This window comes from Bidens hawaiensis, unplaced genomic scaffold (genome assembly GCF_021521415.1).
Source record: "Bidens hawaiensis isolate Kalapana, Puna unplaced genomic scaffold, B.hawaiensis_p1.1 tig00022910_1, whole genome shotgun sequence".
NCBI classification, from domain to species: Eukaryota; Viridiplantae; Streptophyta; class Magnoliopsida; order Asterales; family Asteraceae; genus Bidens; species Bidens hawaiensis.
Genome location: NW_027493586.1, coordinates 220,565 through 236,430, shown reverse-complemented (window position 1 = coordinate 236,430; position 15,866 = coordinate 220,565). Strand labels below are relative to the sequence as shown.

Here is a 15,866-nt window from a genome sequence, read left to right as displayed (position 1 = left end):
GGGTTATATAAAGATAAAAATACGATATGAGTAGTAATAGTCAATTAATACATGTAATCATTATACAGTTAGCCGTGCACAACTCAAGAAAGGGATAACTATTAACGGTGAACGTAACCGCATTCAGGTGAGTTTCTAGCCCCATATCCGTGTTATGTTTTTGGGGCTGTGTGCATACTCGATGTGATTAGTTAATACCCTTATCCTAAGAGATAAGTGTATGCCATATATGTATTATGTGAAAGATGTGAATGATTGCTTGTCGGTGCGTGAACGATCTTTGGATATTGCACATATTGGCAAGTTATGATTATGGATACAATGTTGTGTATAATGTATGAATGATATGTACGTATGTTATGAACAAATGTAAGAGATAGCCGGGTATAGAAGAAAGGGACTGAGCCCTAATAATACTCAAGGCAGAAAGGGACTGAGCCCTAATAATACTCAAGACAGAAAGGGACTGAGCCCTAATAATACTCAAGGCAGAAAAAGGGACCGAACCCTAATAATACTCGAGGTAGTAGGGCGTAATGCTCTTTAAAACGTATAAGTATGTAAAGTATTGATAGATGCAAAGTATGTAAAGAAAGAATAAAAGGAAGAATGAAAGAAAGAATGTATATATTTATATATGTGCGAAAGAAAGATGTACAGGTTAAGAATATAATATGTATCTTCGGATGCGTATGTATAAGTAGGTGAAAGTATTGTATATTACCTGATTAACTAGAACTCACTCAGCGTAGCTGACCTTTAGTACGCACGCAGGTGAGTAGAATGAGACAGCTGGCTTGAGCGAGGGCACATGGCAGAAGAATAAGAGTCTGGCATCTGAAGACTTAAGACGTTTATGTTTAATGTTATGATATTTTGAAAGACAAGAATGTTTATTTTAAGACAAGTTATGGATTTATATGTAATGTTTTATGAATGTTTTAATGTTCCGTGAATGTTTTAATTAACTCTGATATTTAGAACTGCGTTTATGAGTAAATCCAACGTCCAATGTAGGGCACCGGTAAGGAGGCCTTACAGTGAGCAGGGACACATTTACCGTTGTGATTGGTGAAAAATAATGGTAATTAAAAAGATAAAAAGTTGAACAACTATTTTCTTTTATTTAAAAAATTCAAGCTTGTTTTATAGATTTCTTTAGGTCAAAATCAAGATAGAATACGTTTGTGATCTTTCCTTGATAAAATGTATTATGAATAGTTTTAATAAGATCAAAACTTTGAGATTTTGATTATTACCAATATGTATGTGTTTAGTTAATATAAAACATATAATATTTGATTCATATATAGGGGTGAGATCTAGAGAGAACTCCTACAAATGAGAGAACTAGAGAACTCCTTCATAACTATTGATTTTACTTAATCAATGGGTAAAAATAAAGAAAGGAAAAATAAAAGAAGAAAGACATGGGTTTTAAAGAAAAGGGTAAATTAGGAATACAAAATATATGTACACATTCTGGCTCACCATATTTCTCTCTTGTACACTGTCGCCCCCAACCTAACCTAGGGTTTCATACTATCTTCCTGCTACAATCGTCTGATTTATTGCAAAATCGGTCAATTACACTAAAGAACACCATCAGGTAATCGTTTGTAGAAGTTATTAGCACGCATTTCATTTTATTATCGTTTGTATTACAATGAATCGGCCAAAATAGTAGCCGATTATATATATTTTGTGTTTTATATTTGTAATTTGAGTAGCAATATTACGATGCCATCTCGTATATGTTTGATTGCACATATGTAGTACACGAATCATAGGTGTATTATACATAATCGGCTCAATATACAGTGTTATTGTGTGTTTTCTTTGTAAATCGAACATTGCATTTATATCAGTTCACATATGCAATATGCTCCGTTTACAGATATGCAATATGCTCTATTTTTGTGTGTTTTTTTAAATCGAACAATAATGTATTGATTTAAGTTAATATTTATTAGAATGCATATACGTAGTGCATGATTCATGTGTTTGATTGAATATTTTTTAGACATGTTTGTCAAAACACAACAATGTTACCTTATACGAGCATATCCGTATACAATGCATATGTATATTACATTATAATCTGATTATCTTGATGCAAAAACATGTTTTGTGTTTATTGCAGGTATGTAATGCTTGTTTGTTTTTAATTGAATAATAGTATATTGATATCAGATCGCATTTTGAATGTCATGTTAAACATCTCGCATACATAATACACGAATCACATGTTCAAATATATATTTCCATTTTAGGTTTGTCGAACATATAATTGTTTATGTTATGGAGCATATCTCATCGATTAGGAGTACATAATCGACCAAAACAGAGGCTAGCACGATAGGCTATGTTTTTGTCTAATCGAACAAGAATACAATGCCGATTAACATTAATTTGTACAAAATAAAATATATGAAGGATAATCTGTTCTTGTAATTGACATGATTTTCGAAGGATCAAATATATGCAGTGATGTCATAATACATGTTTATGTAGCGTTGTTATATTGCAGATATGCAATACTGCATATTTTTAGTTATATTGCATATATGTAGTGTTAATCATGGTAATGTTAATGTAACTTTATATGTTTAGTTATAATGCATACGCGTAAATGAACTTGTTTTAGTTATATTGCAAAGTTGATTGTTCAGCTTCGGTGCTTAATTGATCAATATAGGCTTTAGTTAGCATTTGATTCGTTATTGTTGGTGCATGATGCCAATAGTTCAGTATCTCGTGTTTATTTGTGTCTGTAATCGTTTAAATTGTTCTTGTTTGAACTGGTTTTGTTTAAGTGTTTTAGCGAACTTGTTTGGTGAGCGAAGTTAGGACAACTTCGCCTAGTCTGTTAGGCGAAGTTGTCAAGCTATATAATATCTAACTTTGGCTCATTCTTAAATAGTTGAACGGCTGGTTTTGTGACACTCTGGTGTTACGTGTTTGGTTTATTGTTCATTACCTTGGCAATATAACAAGTATTCTCTTATATACTCGTGTGTTTGCTTGTCATTAACGTGTTCATCGTCTTAGCACTCGTATCGTATACGTAGTGGATTCCGCACCCTTGTGTTACGAGATACTCCTGTGTTGATCCGGATGGGAACCTACAATTGGTATCAGAGCATTTTGCTCGTGATTGTATGGTTCGGGATTATCACACGAGTGTTAAAATTGCTCCGTTCGACTATTCACGGAACTGTTACGTTGAAATATCGCTTCTTTGTCAGTTTCTCTACAATACTCATCAAATACACCTTCCCATCACTCTCAAAACCTTCAAAATCAGCTGTTTCAAACCTGCAAAACATCGTTGTTCCTCTAGCGAAGTTGTCGACACCCAAGCTAGGGTTTTAGCGAACATATAGGGCTTAGGCAAAGTTTTTGACCAGGCGAAGTTAGTAACCTGCAAAGTTATATTGTAGGCTATTAACCAGCGAAGTTGCAAGCTAGCGAAGTTGTATTAACTTCGCTGCTCACTGTTCACAGAATTTTGTTGTTGAGTTCTAAGTCTCGTCTAGTTCAAGTATGACTTCGATAAACATCACAGAACTAGTAATGATGGAGGTTGAAGCTGGTTTAGCAACTAAACATCCAAAACTGCTTAAAGGTACTGATTTCGTTGCATGGAAAGATAGATTTGAACAGTATGTGAAGTATCAAGATGCAAAGATGTGGGTCTGCATTCCAGATGGGTACATTCCACCAACTACTGAGTTCGAAGGTCGTGAACAAATTAAGAAATACAGTAAGATGGAGGATGATGAAAAGAAAATGTATGAAGCAGAAAGTAAAGTACATGCAGCCATAACAATGACACTTCCTCAAGAGATTCTCCATACTTTCAAGAAGTACAAAACTGCTCGAGAATTGTTGGAAGCACTTGAGAATCGCTATGAAGGAAATGTTGGGATTCATACCTTTAAGACGAAGCTGCTAAAACCTCAATTCTCAGTTTTCAAGTATCTGAAAAATGAATCACTTGATGACCGAGTTGAATAATTACTCCATTGAATACAAGAAGGAGGATATAGTGGAAAAGCTTCTTGATGCTCTCCCACCAAAATGGGAGATGTACATAGTCTGATGAGAGAAGATAAAGATTTTGAGAACTTTGATTTGGAGAAGGTGGTTAATAAGTTACGTAATTTTGAACTTAATATGGCTCGAAAGGAGACGCCTACTGATCAGGTTCAGGATCCGAGAATATATGGTGCTAAAGGCTCTCCAAACTCAAGTTCGAAAACAGAATCGACTGCCTACTACTCGAGGGGAGAACCAAACTCCGCTCAAGATGGTCATGTGGTACTCAATATGGATGGTGACGTATGTTTTGTAGCAGGTGGAAGTAGTTCTTTAAAGTCTCAATCCTCAGCTGGTAATTTCTCAGCCAGTGCTTCTAGCATGAATTACTCACAGATGCCTATGAGCGTGAAATCAGCTGAACAACAGTTTGCTCTATATGCTTCATTCATTGCCTCTTATGAGAACTACGTCAAAGGAAAAAATGTTGACCCTGCAATCTTAGATGAGGACTATGATCAGATAGACGCTGATGACATGGAAGAAATAGATCTACAGTGACAGATGGCAATGATAGTGAGAAGGGTGAAGAGGTTTATGAAGAAAACTGGTAGAAAGTTTGTTGGTGAAAGACCGGGGTTTGACAAGTCGACGGTTCGTTGTTATAACTGTCAACAAAATGGTCACTTTGCTAAAGAGTGTACAAATGAGAGAGTTGAACGAAGTCAGAACAGACCTACTCAACAGAATGGAAGTGGAAATGAAGTCAAGGCTATGGTATCTCAGCAAAATGGTGGGTATAACTGGAATATATAAGTGGAGGAGGTGATCGAACAGGCAAATCTGGTGAATATCGAAACTGGAAGATGCGACAAAGAGACGGTGGTGGATCAAGCATACATGGCAGAAGTGAACGATCAGCTCTCAGAGATATGTTCTGAATCTCATTGTGAACAATGTGAAAAACTGTCTGATCAATTGAAAGCATTAACTGATCAGTCTGTTAGTTTGGACATTGAATTAAAAAAAATAAAAGAAGAACATCACTATTCTAAAACTAAAGAAAATAGCTACTCGGTAAAAATAAAAGCTAGTGAAAAAGACATCAGAAGTCTTAAAGTCACCCTAGCTGAAAAAATACAAGTAATTGATCTTAGCTATGAAGTGTTAGAAAAAAATACCAAACTAATAGCTGAAAAGGATAAACAGATAGCTGATTACCAGGTAAAAGTGGTGGAACTGAACAGAAAAATTGAACAATTTAGAAATTCTTCTGCGATGCTAGACCATATTCAAAGTGTTCAACGTTCCCCAGTTAACAAAGGGGGAAATGGATTCACAGAAGTTCCACCACCATATAATAATAACTATACTTATAATCCTAGTAATCAGCAATCCATTAGTGTTGAAACTAGTCAGACAGTTCCAATCAAAGTCTCTACCAAAGATACTAATGTTAATGAGAGTGAGGTGAGTCAGACAAGTTCTAATGTCACAAGTTCTGTCTCATCAAATTCGGACAAATCGTCTGAACCAGGTGAAATAAAATAAGAGGTCGTGTTACTAAAACAAGGGGAGGACTATAAGTTTGATGAAAAGAAATCTTCCCTAAATCCGTTTGTTCCACCGTATGTGAGGCAAACTGATAGTAACACAACCTCATCATCTATAACAACTTTTGAGACAAATGTTTTAAAGAACACAAATAGTTCGAACATAAGTTGTTTTAGATGCAACATCATAGGACACTTTGTCAATGACTGTCCTCTGAAACAGAGGAAATCTAGAAATGTGAGGCCAACTGAAACTGAGAATAAAACGAATACTAAATATGATGCTGGTAAGAATGCTAACACATCAAATTTCGATCATTGGACTAACCCAAGATTTCAAAGAAACCAGTCTCGTTTTTTCCCAGTGAACCATCGAGCCAACAATTATTATTCCTTAAATGCTAGAAATTCAAGAAGATTTGGATGGCCTCATAGGTAGCCATCTAGAAATTTTCCTTTCAGATCTTATAGAAACTCTCCTCAAAAGAACATTGGGTAACCAAGGTACTGGATCGGATAACAGGTTCTGGTCTTGGGTCCCTAGATTTTAATCTATTTCTTTAATTGTGCAGGAACAGTCGAGCAGGGCTGTAAACAATATGTGGGTTGTTGGCAGTGGTTGTTCCCAGCACATGACTGGTAACAAGAAATTGTTACGTGATTGGAAGACTGTTAAATGAGGAAGGGTTAGTTTTACAGGAGAAAGTGGAGGAAGAATTACTGGTATTGGTACTGTGACAAATGGGAGAATAAAGTTGGAAAAAGTTAATTTTGTGGAAGAGTTAAAGCACAACCTTTTGAGTGTCTCTCAGATATGTGAAAAAGAATACAACGTTCATTTTACTAAAGATGAGGCACTCGTGCTTTATCCTGGTTTCAAGATACCTGAAACCAGGATTGTGATGAAGGCTCCAAGAGAAAAGAACACATATGTAATGGACATGCGATCAACCGAGATGGCGACAGAAGAGTCATGTCTTCTGTCAAAAGCAACAGAATCTGAGTCAGAGTTGTGGCATCGAAGAATGGGTCATATTCATCTTTGTAAGATGAACTACATTGTCAAGAATGGGCTGGTACTTGGGGTTCCTCTAAAGAACTTCAACTTTGAAGACCAATGTTTATCCTGCAAGAAAGGAAAACAGCACAAGAAGCCACATCATTCCAAGAAGGTTAACTCAATTTTTCAGTACTTTGGATTTGCTTCACATGGATCTCTTTGGTCCCATGAATGTTAAAAGTCTAGGAGGAACGTCGTACTGTTTGGTGGTGACTGATGATTACTCGCGGTACTCCTGGGTTTATTTTCTGAAGGCAAAAGATGAAACAGTTCAATTGGTAATCAACTTGATTACCAAGGTGGAAAATATTGTTGGGAGAAAGGTTAAGTACATCAGAAGTAATAATGGCACGGAGTTCAAGAACTATCAGATGGAGATGTTTTGTTTGCAGAAAGGGATTAAACATCAGTATAGTGCACCATATACTCCGCAACAAAATGGAGTAGCTGAAAGGAAGAACAGAACTCTAATAGAAGGCGCCAGGACTATGCTGGCAGACGCCAAACTTCCCGTGGTGTTTTGGGCCGAGGCTGTTGCCACGGCCTGTTATATCCTTAATCGTGTTCTAACCGTTAAAAGATTAAATAAACATGTTATGAACTTATGCATGGTAGAAAGCCAAATATGAAAGGTCTTGAACCCTTCAGGTCCCCGTGTTCGATATTAAAGACTAACTCTAAATTTGGTGAGAAAGCCGACGAAGGTATCTTAGTTGGCTATGTAGTTGGGACACCCAACAGAAGAGTCTTTAATTTATCAAAGAGCAAGGTTGAGGTGGTCTGTAACACTGACATTACTAGTTACAAATCACCAAGGCCTAGCATGGGACCAGCGGAGGCTTTCGACTGTGATAAGTTATTCAAATCTTTTAATGTGCCTTACTTGGATTTTGCAGACATAGATGAGAAGATGGCCACTCAGATGTTGTTTGACGAAGAGGAGGCCATTGTACAACATCCCCAATATAATGAAAATCAACCAACCTCGTCAAGTGTGGTTGAAACTCCAGCTGTCTCGAATGAAGATGAATTCTACAATCCATTTCACACTCAGCATCACTCTGATGAACTCTCTTCAAATCTTGAGAATGATCTGGAAGTTGGTCCGGTACAAACTACCAAAATTCACAAAAATCATCCTTTCGAAAATGTGATTGGTAATCCTTCTGATAGTGTATGTACTAGAAGAAGTTTGGATGAAAACACATGTGTGTATGCAAGCATTAAAGACACTGGTATTATAAATGAATGCTTGTATGCCTGCTTCATCAGTCAGATGGAACCAAAGAATTATCAAATGGCACTGAAGGATAGCTCGTGGGTTGAAGCCATGCAGGAAGAACTGGCACAGTTTGAAAAGATGGAAGTATGGCAGTTAGTTGAAAAACCACAAGATGTGAACGCTATCGGTACAAAGTGGGTATTCAAGTGTAAGAGAGATGAGAAGGGAGTAATCATTCGCAACAAGGAAAGATTGGTAGTCAAAGGGTTTAATCAACAGGAAGGAATCGATTACAATGAAGTGTTTGCTCCTGTGGCAAGATTGGAGGCCATTCGACTATTCTTGGCATTTGCTGTACACAAAGAGATGAAAGTATTTCAGCTGGATGTTAAAAGTGCGTTTCTTAATGGAAAAGTCGATGAAGTGGTACACGTGGAACAACCTCCGGGTTTCCCTGACCTAGATTTTCCTGACCATGTGTACAAACTCAGCAAAGCATTATATGGTCTACATCAGGCACCACGTGCCTGGTATGCAACTCTGTCAGATTACTTGCTAGAGAATGGGTTTGAGAGAGGGAAGATCAACAGGACTTTATTTGTAAAAAGAAAAGGGGGTGATTTTGTTCTCGTCCAGGTCTATGTGGACGACATTATCTTTGCTGCCTCACGAGTTTCTATGTGTCAGGAGTTTGAAGCAGTCGTGAAGAAAAGGTTTGAGATGAGTGCCATGGGCGAACTAACTTTCTTTTTGGGATTACAGGTAGATCAAAATAAGGATGGCATGTTCATTCATCAAACTAAGTATGTTCACGATGTACTTAAGCGCTTTAAGATGGACGATAGTACCCCGTTTGACACTCCAATCTGCGTCAACCACAAACTGGGTGCTGATTCCGACAGTGATGAAGATGTGGATTCCACTCAGTATCGGGCAATCATAGGTTCATTAATGTATCTAACTGCTTCTAGACCTGACATTATGTTTGCAGTTTGTCTTTGTGCTCGTTTTCAGGCCAACCCGAAGGAATCGCACATGAAGGGAGTGAAGAGGATCTTGCGGTACCTTAAAGGAAAGCCTAAGTTGGGACTCTGGTACTCGAAAGGTGGAGAACTGGATCTGGTAGCATACACCGACTCTGACTATGGAGGATGCAATCAGAATAAGAAATCGACAACCGGTGAATGTCAATTTCTCGGAGGAAGATTGGTTTCGTGGCAGTGCAAGAAGTAGACCTCTGTAGCCATATCCAACTGCGAAGCAGAATACATGGCAGCTTCAAACTGCTGCTCCCATGTTTTATGGATACAACAACAAATGTGTGATTATGGTCTGAATTTCACTCAAACTCCTATTTGCATTGATAGCACTGCTGCTATCTCAGTAACTAACAATCCCGTTAAACATAGTAAAACTAAACATATTGACATTCGTCATCATTTCATACGGGATTGTGCTGAGAAGAAATTATTTATGCTTGAAAAGGTTGATTGACTGGATAATTTTGCCGATCTTTTTACAAAAGCGTTTAACCGATCCCGTTTTCAAAACCTTGTTGAGCTTAATGGGATGATTAATCCCGAGTAACCTTGTTTTCCTTATTTTCTTAAAAAAAACATCACTATCGCTTAAAATTATGTCGGTTGCTTAAGTTTGAAGGACATATTCCATGAATATGTTTGGTCCTTACATCTACGTGTAGACTATAAGGATAGCCATTAGCCAGATGACTGAAAGTGACCGGGGCAGTTTATGATGGGTTTTTATTCTTTCGCTTAAAATTAATCGTTCATACTTAGTCAGAGGGACACATATTCGTATGTGGTTGGTCCGGCTGATCCACTGGATCTTCAGGATAGCCATTTACCTAAAGACTTTGACTTGATCGGGGCGTCTGGATTTAAAATTTTTTTAGGGAAATGATATAATTTTTCAGTCTATAACTTCGCAAGAAGTTTCAATATTGGTGTTAAAATGAAAATTGATCCAACCTTGGAAAGTGATAGATAAACTGATTTTGTGTGCTTAACCGGTGAAGTAATTAGGCCTAAAAGACTCTAGAACAGTCATTGTATGTTATGCTAGCTTTCTATGGTGCGTAAAAGTAGAAGTGATACAAACTAAATCTTCTTGATTTACAGTGGAGAGTCATTTTGAGCTGTGCATGTCTCCACATACATATCTCCGAATGATAGGCAGAAAAGTGATTACCCAGTCATACACGAGCCCGTGAGTGTTCTGATTCTCGCGAAGAATAGTGTTATGTTTCTGCAGTGATCCAGATTCGAGACCTGCAGTTGTATTATTGTTAAAAAAAATAAATAAATAAATAAAAAATAAAAATAAATTTTTTTGTTATTATACTTAAGCCTTATGAAGATTATCTGTTTACAAATATCAAGAAAGAGGCAAGAAAGCATACTTCAAAGTATAAGAAAGTTCGGGAAGACGAATCGAAAAGTCGACATGTGAATATTGATTGATCAGACACTGCGGGTTGAAGTCAACTCGGGGTGACCTGGGGAAAGCCGAATACGCCTTGAGAATAGATAGGAGGCATCACAATCTCTCATGTGATGTCCATCTAAATTTTGAGCTTAATTGAACATAATCCGTATCACAGAAGCAATGAAAACTATACTAAGTTTTATACCTGCCTACAACCTGTTTCTCTATGTCATAATACCACTGAACATGGATCTGTGTGACCGCCTCTTAATCAGTATGATGCCTGTTCGGATCTTTTCTACAAGCACGCTGGGTTCCTACAAGACTGAAATTTGATCTCATCCTTTTTATTTAACTTTTGTTATGAATTTTGTCTCATGGTTTGACTTCATAAACAATTGGTTACTTGCTTTTAATCGTTTATTCTTTATTTTATTTAACTTGACTTTAAGCGATGTTGTCTAATGGGGCGAAGTTGCCTAAATGGCGAAGTTATTTTAACTTCGCCCCTGGGATTTTTCAAAAACTATATAAAGTGAAGGGGTGGTCAAACTTGGTCAAACTTTTGGTCCAAACTCTTAGACTTAAACCCTCGGTGAACTTATTCACTTGAATAAAACATCGTTATAATATGTTTTTCGTCAGTGTTAAAGGTTCGTCGCATCATTGTTTCACATAATTCTTATTTTACGTTTGTTAATCTGGTTCACAATGCATAGTTTTGAACTCGTCTTTTTAACAAACCCTATAGACACCTGCTATGATCGATTGACGGCTGTTTTAATGATAACTGGTTATCCATCTTCTTAGTCGCTTATGTACCTACCTTTGTTTACCTTCAGATCTCACTGAATTTTTTTTGATAAAACAAGTGCTCAGATTTCTTCGTTGGACAGGGGCGAAGTTAGGCCTTAGCAAAGTTGAACATAACTTCGCTCATATTTAAAACTTTTCTTCTAAAACTTTTCTATCAAATGATTGCAAACTTCGCTCGAGAGTCGTAACTTTGGTATACCCTGAGTTTAGAACTGTTCACTGCCAGTGAAGTTCTTTATCCAGCGAAGTTAACAACTCCGCTACATCCTAACTTCGCTAAGGGTAAACAGCGAAGTTAAGACCTGTTGATTCAAAGATCTAACTTAGCTCATTTGATTTGCAGATATGGCTGCTGTGGCTGGTGCTGGTGGCACTGGTGGTGATGAAGGTGGAGGTGATAAGAGACAATTTTTCCCAGGACACAACATGTATATCACCGTGGATTCGGATGGTCGTGGAACTAATGACTTCCGTGAGATCATTACGTTTCTCATTCGCTCACATATCTTTCATGCCATTACTACTACTCTTCCGATTTCACTACCAAATATTGAAGACTTTTGGAGAACCGTTGAATATGACTGTAGTGTTGAACCTCCAGTTATGCATGCCACTGTCAATAACCAAGTGGTACAGTTCTCGGTTGATCAGATCAGGGAAGCATTATAGTTCGGGGTTGGGACGACTGAGGAACGTACTGAGTTTCCGGCTTCGTTCAGAAATGGCGCGTTTCTTCGCATGGGATATTCGGGTCCGTTGAGGGACTCTCAGAGGAGAAAGGGGTTTTTGTTAGATCAGTGGCGGTTTTTTATGCACGTGATGATTGTGTGCATGTCCGGTCGCAAAGCTGGTACAGATGGTATGGGTGCGACGATGCAATCGGAGACGACTGCGTTGACTTATAACAAGCCTTACCGTTTCAGTCAGATGATATTCTATGAGATCGATCGTCAGCGACGCGCCGTGGCACGGGAAAGGTTTTTGATGTACCCGAGATTCTTACAGATGATTCTTAATCATGTAGCTCCCAATCTGCCACAACGACGTCCTATTTCTTATGTGGAGAGTGTTTCTAAGAGAATTTTTGCTCAATGTCGATCATCGAGTGCACGTAGCAGGGAAGAGCTACGTCTAAGGCGCACGACATTGTTTGGATATTTAGTGAATCCTGATTATGTTGCTCCTCCAGAAGATGAATTTAATGATCCAGCACCGCAACAGGCTGATATCCCTCAACCACCTCCTGTGGTTCAACCACCACCCGTGGTACAACAAGCACCTCATGCTGATCCTATTGCAGCTCCTGAAGAACAAGTTGATTTTGAGATTGCCTTTGGAGGGCAAGGTTTCTTTGATATGGAAAGAATTGATCCGGAAGCTGAAGTTCAAGCCTCGGTGGGTGAGGTTTCTGTTGTGCCTGCTTCCACAGTTGGTCCATCCGTGGGACCATCTATTGCCTCCGTGGAGGATTCAGAGGAAACCTTATCTGATTCTTCCACCGATGACGCTGTGAAAGCAGACCGTGTTCTGGTTGCCCAAGAGAGAATTCATGGAAAACGAAAGAAGGACTCTGATGATAGTGAGTCAGATTATGAGGATGAGCTGTATCGTGTTGCTCGTAGATCAAAGAGGGCCAGGGCTGGAGAAAGTTCAAGTGTTGTTCATTTTGCTCCACCATCGTTATCGGGTATATCTATGTTACCTGCTTCTTCAGCAGTTCCTTTACCAGTCTCCTCGAGTGTACCTTTGGTGACCGTATCGTCATCATTTGGTATCCCTCCAACTACGTTCCAGTTTTCAGCACCGGAGATTGTTTCTTTACCACCTCCTACCCTTACTCCATCAGAGGTGGTTGCTAGATTTGTTGAATCCACGCTGGTAGCGACTGTTGGGTTACCTGTCTCTATACAACCCACGGTTACTATTCAGCCTACATCTGACATTCCAGCAAGTTTGGGAATTCCACCGCCTTATGCTCAAGATATATCTCATATGCGGTTTGACTTTGATGCTACCCTGTCTGACTCTGAGCGAATTGCGGCTCTTGAACGGGTTGCTGCTGAATAGTCGCGGATTAATCTCATTCAGACACAAGCTATTCAGCGGCTTGTGGCTGAGAATCGGATTCAATCATCACTTCTCATTGAACACGGTAAACTCTTTGATGCTCTTAAACAGTTCTTAGCATCTCAGGGGGAGACGAGTTGCAAGGGTGATGAGCTGAGGACAAAGAAGAGACAAGACAGAGACGATGATCCCAATGCATCGAAAGATGCAGGTGGTGAGTTTCCAAGAACTGAACAAAATCTTGGGACTTCCACATCTCAGGGGGAGTCTGCTGGTCCATCAGACAGTATAGGTGGTGAGACTGTGGTGGTTGTAGACGATGAGGATGAGTTGGGTAATGATGAGAATGAGTTAGTTGATGATGTGTTGACGGCTAGTGAGATTGAAAGTGAGTTAGAGGAAGGAGGGATAGTTGATGATGATGTTGAGCATGATATTCCAAGTGTTGATGAAGTGAAGATGGGTCAAGATGAAAATGTGACTGGTGATTCGGAATGGGAAGATCAGCCAAGATGGAAAGAAGGCTGTGCTTAATGGTTCTTCAAGACAAAGAAACCAGTGGTACCCACAATGTTCAAAAAGAATTACAATATCAAGGGTTATGCTGAAGCAAAGAAAGGTATTATCTGCTGGTTATATGATGAATAGTTGAAGTTGTTTGTGATAAAGCGATATGATGGGGTTCAGTATTTTAATAAAGCATTGAGATCGCTCAACACCTTGCCTGAGTGTGAGGTAAAAGATTTAGCCCGGTTGAGATTGATAAACAGAAGTGATGATAATTTTGCAAGGTGGGTAGGGGAGATTGTGTGGAAGGAAAGTATTAAGGAGAAAAAGTTTGAGTTGTTGAAGCCTCAGAAAGGGAAGTTAGTGGAAGATAAAGAACGTGGTATGCGGGCTGATGGTAAGCCCTGGATGGTGATGAAATATAAGCCAATCCGGTGTTTGAAAGAAGTTCCGATGAAGCTAATGCCCAAGGATGTGTTGAAGGATCTCAAGTGGTGGTTTGTTGACTGCCAGACTGCTGAAGCCGTGATGGAAGATGAAGATGAATAGGAGATCCTGAGAGTGTATGATCCAATGCACTTAGTTAACTTGTCTCAAGCTGATTTACAGGTACTAAATGATAAGAAGATTTTCTATATTCCTGCGTGGAAAGACGAAGCAAGGAAGTACTAGAGGGTGGTCTCTGTTTGTGTAAAACAGGGAGTTCATGCTTGAAGATTGAACGTGCATGCTTTTTGGGTTACAAGACACGTGAAAGATGATAGAGATATGAAGCTACTGCCAAGGGGGAGTCTGTTGGTGCATGATGCCAGTAGTTCAGTATCTCGTGTTTATTTGTGTCTGTAATCGTTTAAATTGTTCTTGTTTGAACTGGTTTTGTTTAAGTGTTTTAGCGAACTTGTTTGGTGAGCGAAGTTAGGACAACTTCGCCTAGTCTGTTAGGCGAAGTTTTCAAGCTATATAATATCTAACTTCGTCTCATTCTTAAATAGTTGGACGGTTGGTTTTGTGACACTCTGGTGTTACGTGTTTGGTTTATTGTTCATTACCTTGGCAATATAACAAGTATTCTCTTTTATACTCGTTTGTTTGCTTGTCATTAACGTGTTCATCGTCTTAGCACTCGTATCGTATACATAGGGGATTCCGCACCCTCGTGTTACGAGATACTCCTGTGTAGATCCGGCTGGGAACCTACAGTTATGCCCTCCAACTGTTTGAAGAAATGTCTAAAAGAACTCATTTTGGTAATCACATGCTTACTCGATTATTGTTGCAAAATCATTGTTCAAAGACTTTAAGATACTTATAATTCATAGTAAAAACATCTTGAATAAATATGACTATTGCTATATTTGTACATTTCAGTTGTTGGTACTTGAATCATAACCCACAGCCATGTTAATTTTTGTTCATGATTGTTACAACTACGTTATGTTACATTAGTTGTATATTGTTTTATATTATGACATTTCATATATAATGTAGACACGAAAACAAGATGGCAAAAAAGATGCAAAGGTGAAACAGGGGATGTTATTGAACAATGAAAGCGAGGTTGATTCGGAAATCCATAGTGAAAATAACAGTTTTAATGGTATGCTTTAAATATTTTATTACAACTAACGCATATAGTATTGTGATTAAATATGTTTGTATCCATGACCTTACATATATTTCACATACACGAATATCACGAGCAAGTCAAAAAGTTCACGAAAAGCAAAACAAAGGACATTGGTGAATGAGGAATGCATGCTTGAGGAACTTGAGGAAGAAAATTACTTATTTTATTACAATGCTCATGTATTACATATACGCTGCACATATGTGCAGGCTGATTTATTACAATTTATGTACTACATAAATGACATATTTTAATGCATGGTTTAGTTATATTGCTTATATATAGTGCCAAAAGTAGTCATGTTAGTGGATATATGTAGTGTATCTTAAAGGTGTGATGATAGTGTATTTTTTAGTGCATCTGTGTCTTTTTAAATCACTTTCACTTGTTACTATTGACATGTATTTATTAGTAATGCATATATGTATTGTATTTGAAAGTTCTGATAATAATGTTAATGTGACATTTGCATAGGTATATGCATGTATATATATTTCCACTATATATTTTAAAAACACTATTATA

The 15,866-nt window shown here is 38.1% G+C and overlaps 1 long non-coding RNA gene across 1 annotated transcript; it reads left to right on the top strand.

Annotated features, from left to right (window-relative positions):
* The first annotated feature begins 1,504 nt into the window (after positions 1-1,504).
* LOC143566556 (uncharacterized) lies at positions 1,505-15,314 on the top strand. The gene is made up of 2 exons (XR_013141254.1): positions 1,505-1,609; positions 15,203-15,314. It is a non-coding gene; the product is annotated as an uncharacterized LOC143566556 (long non-coding RNA).
* The last annotated feature ends 552 nt before the right edge of the window (positions 15,315-15,866 follow it).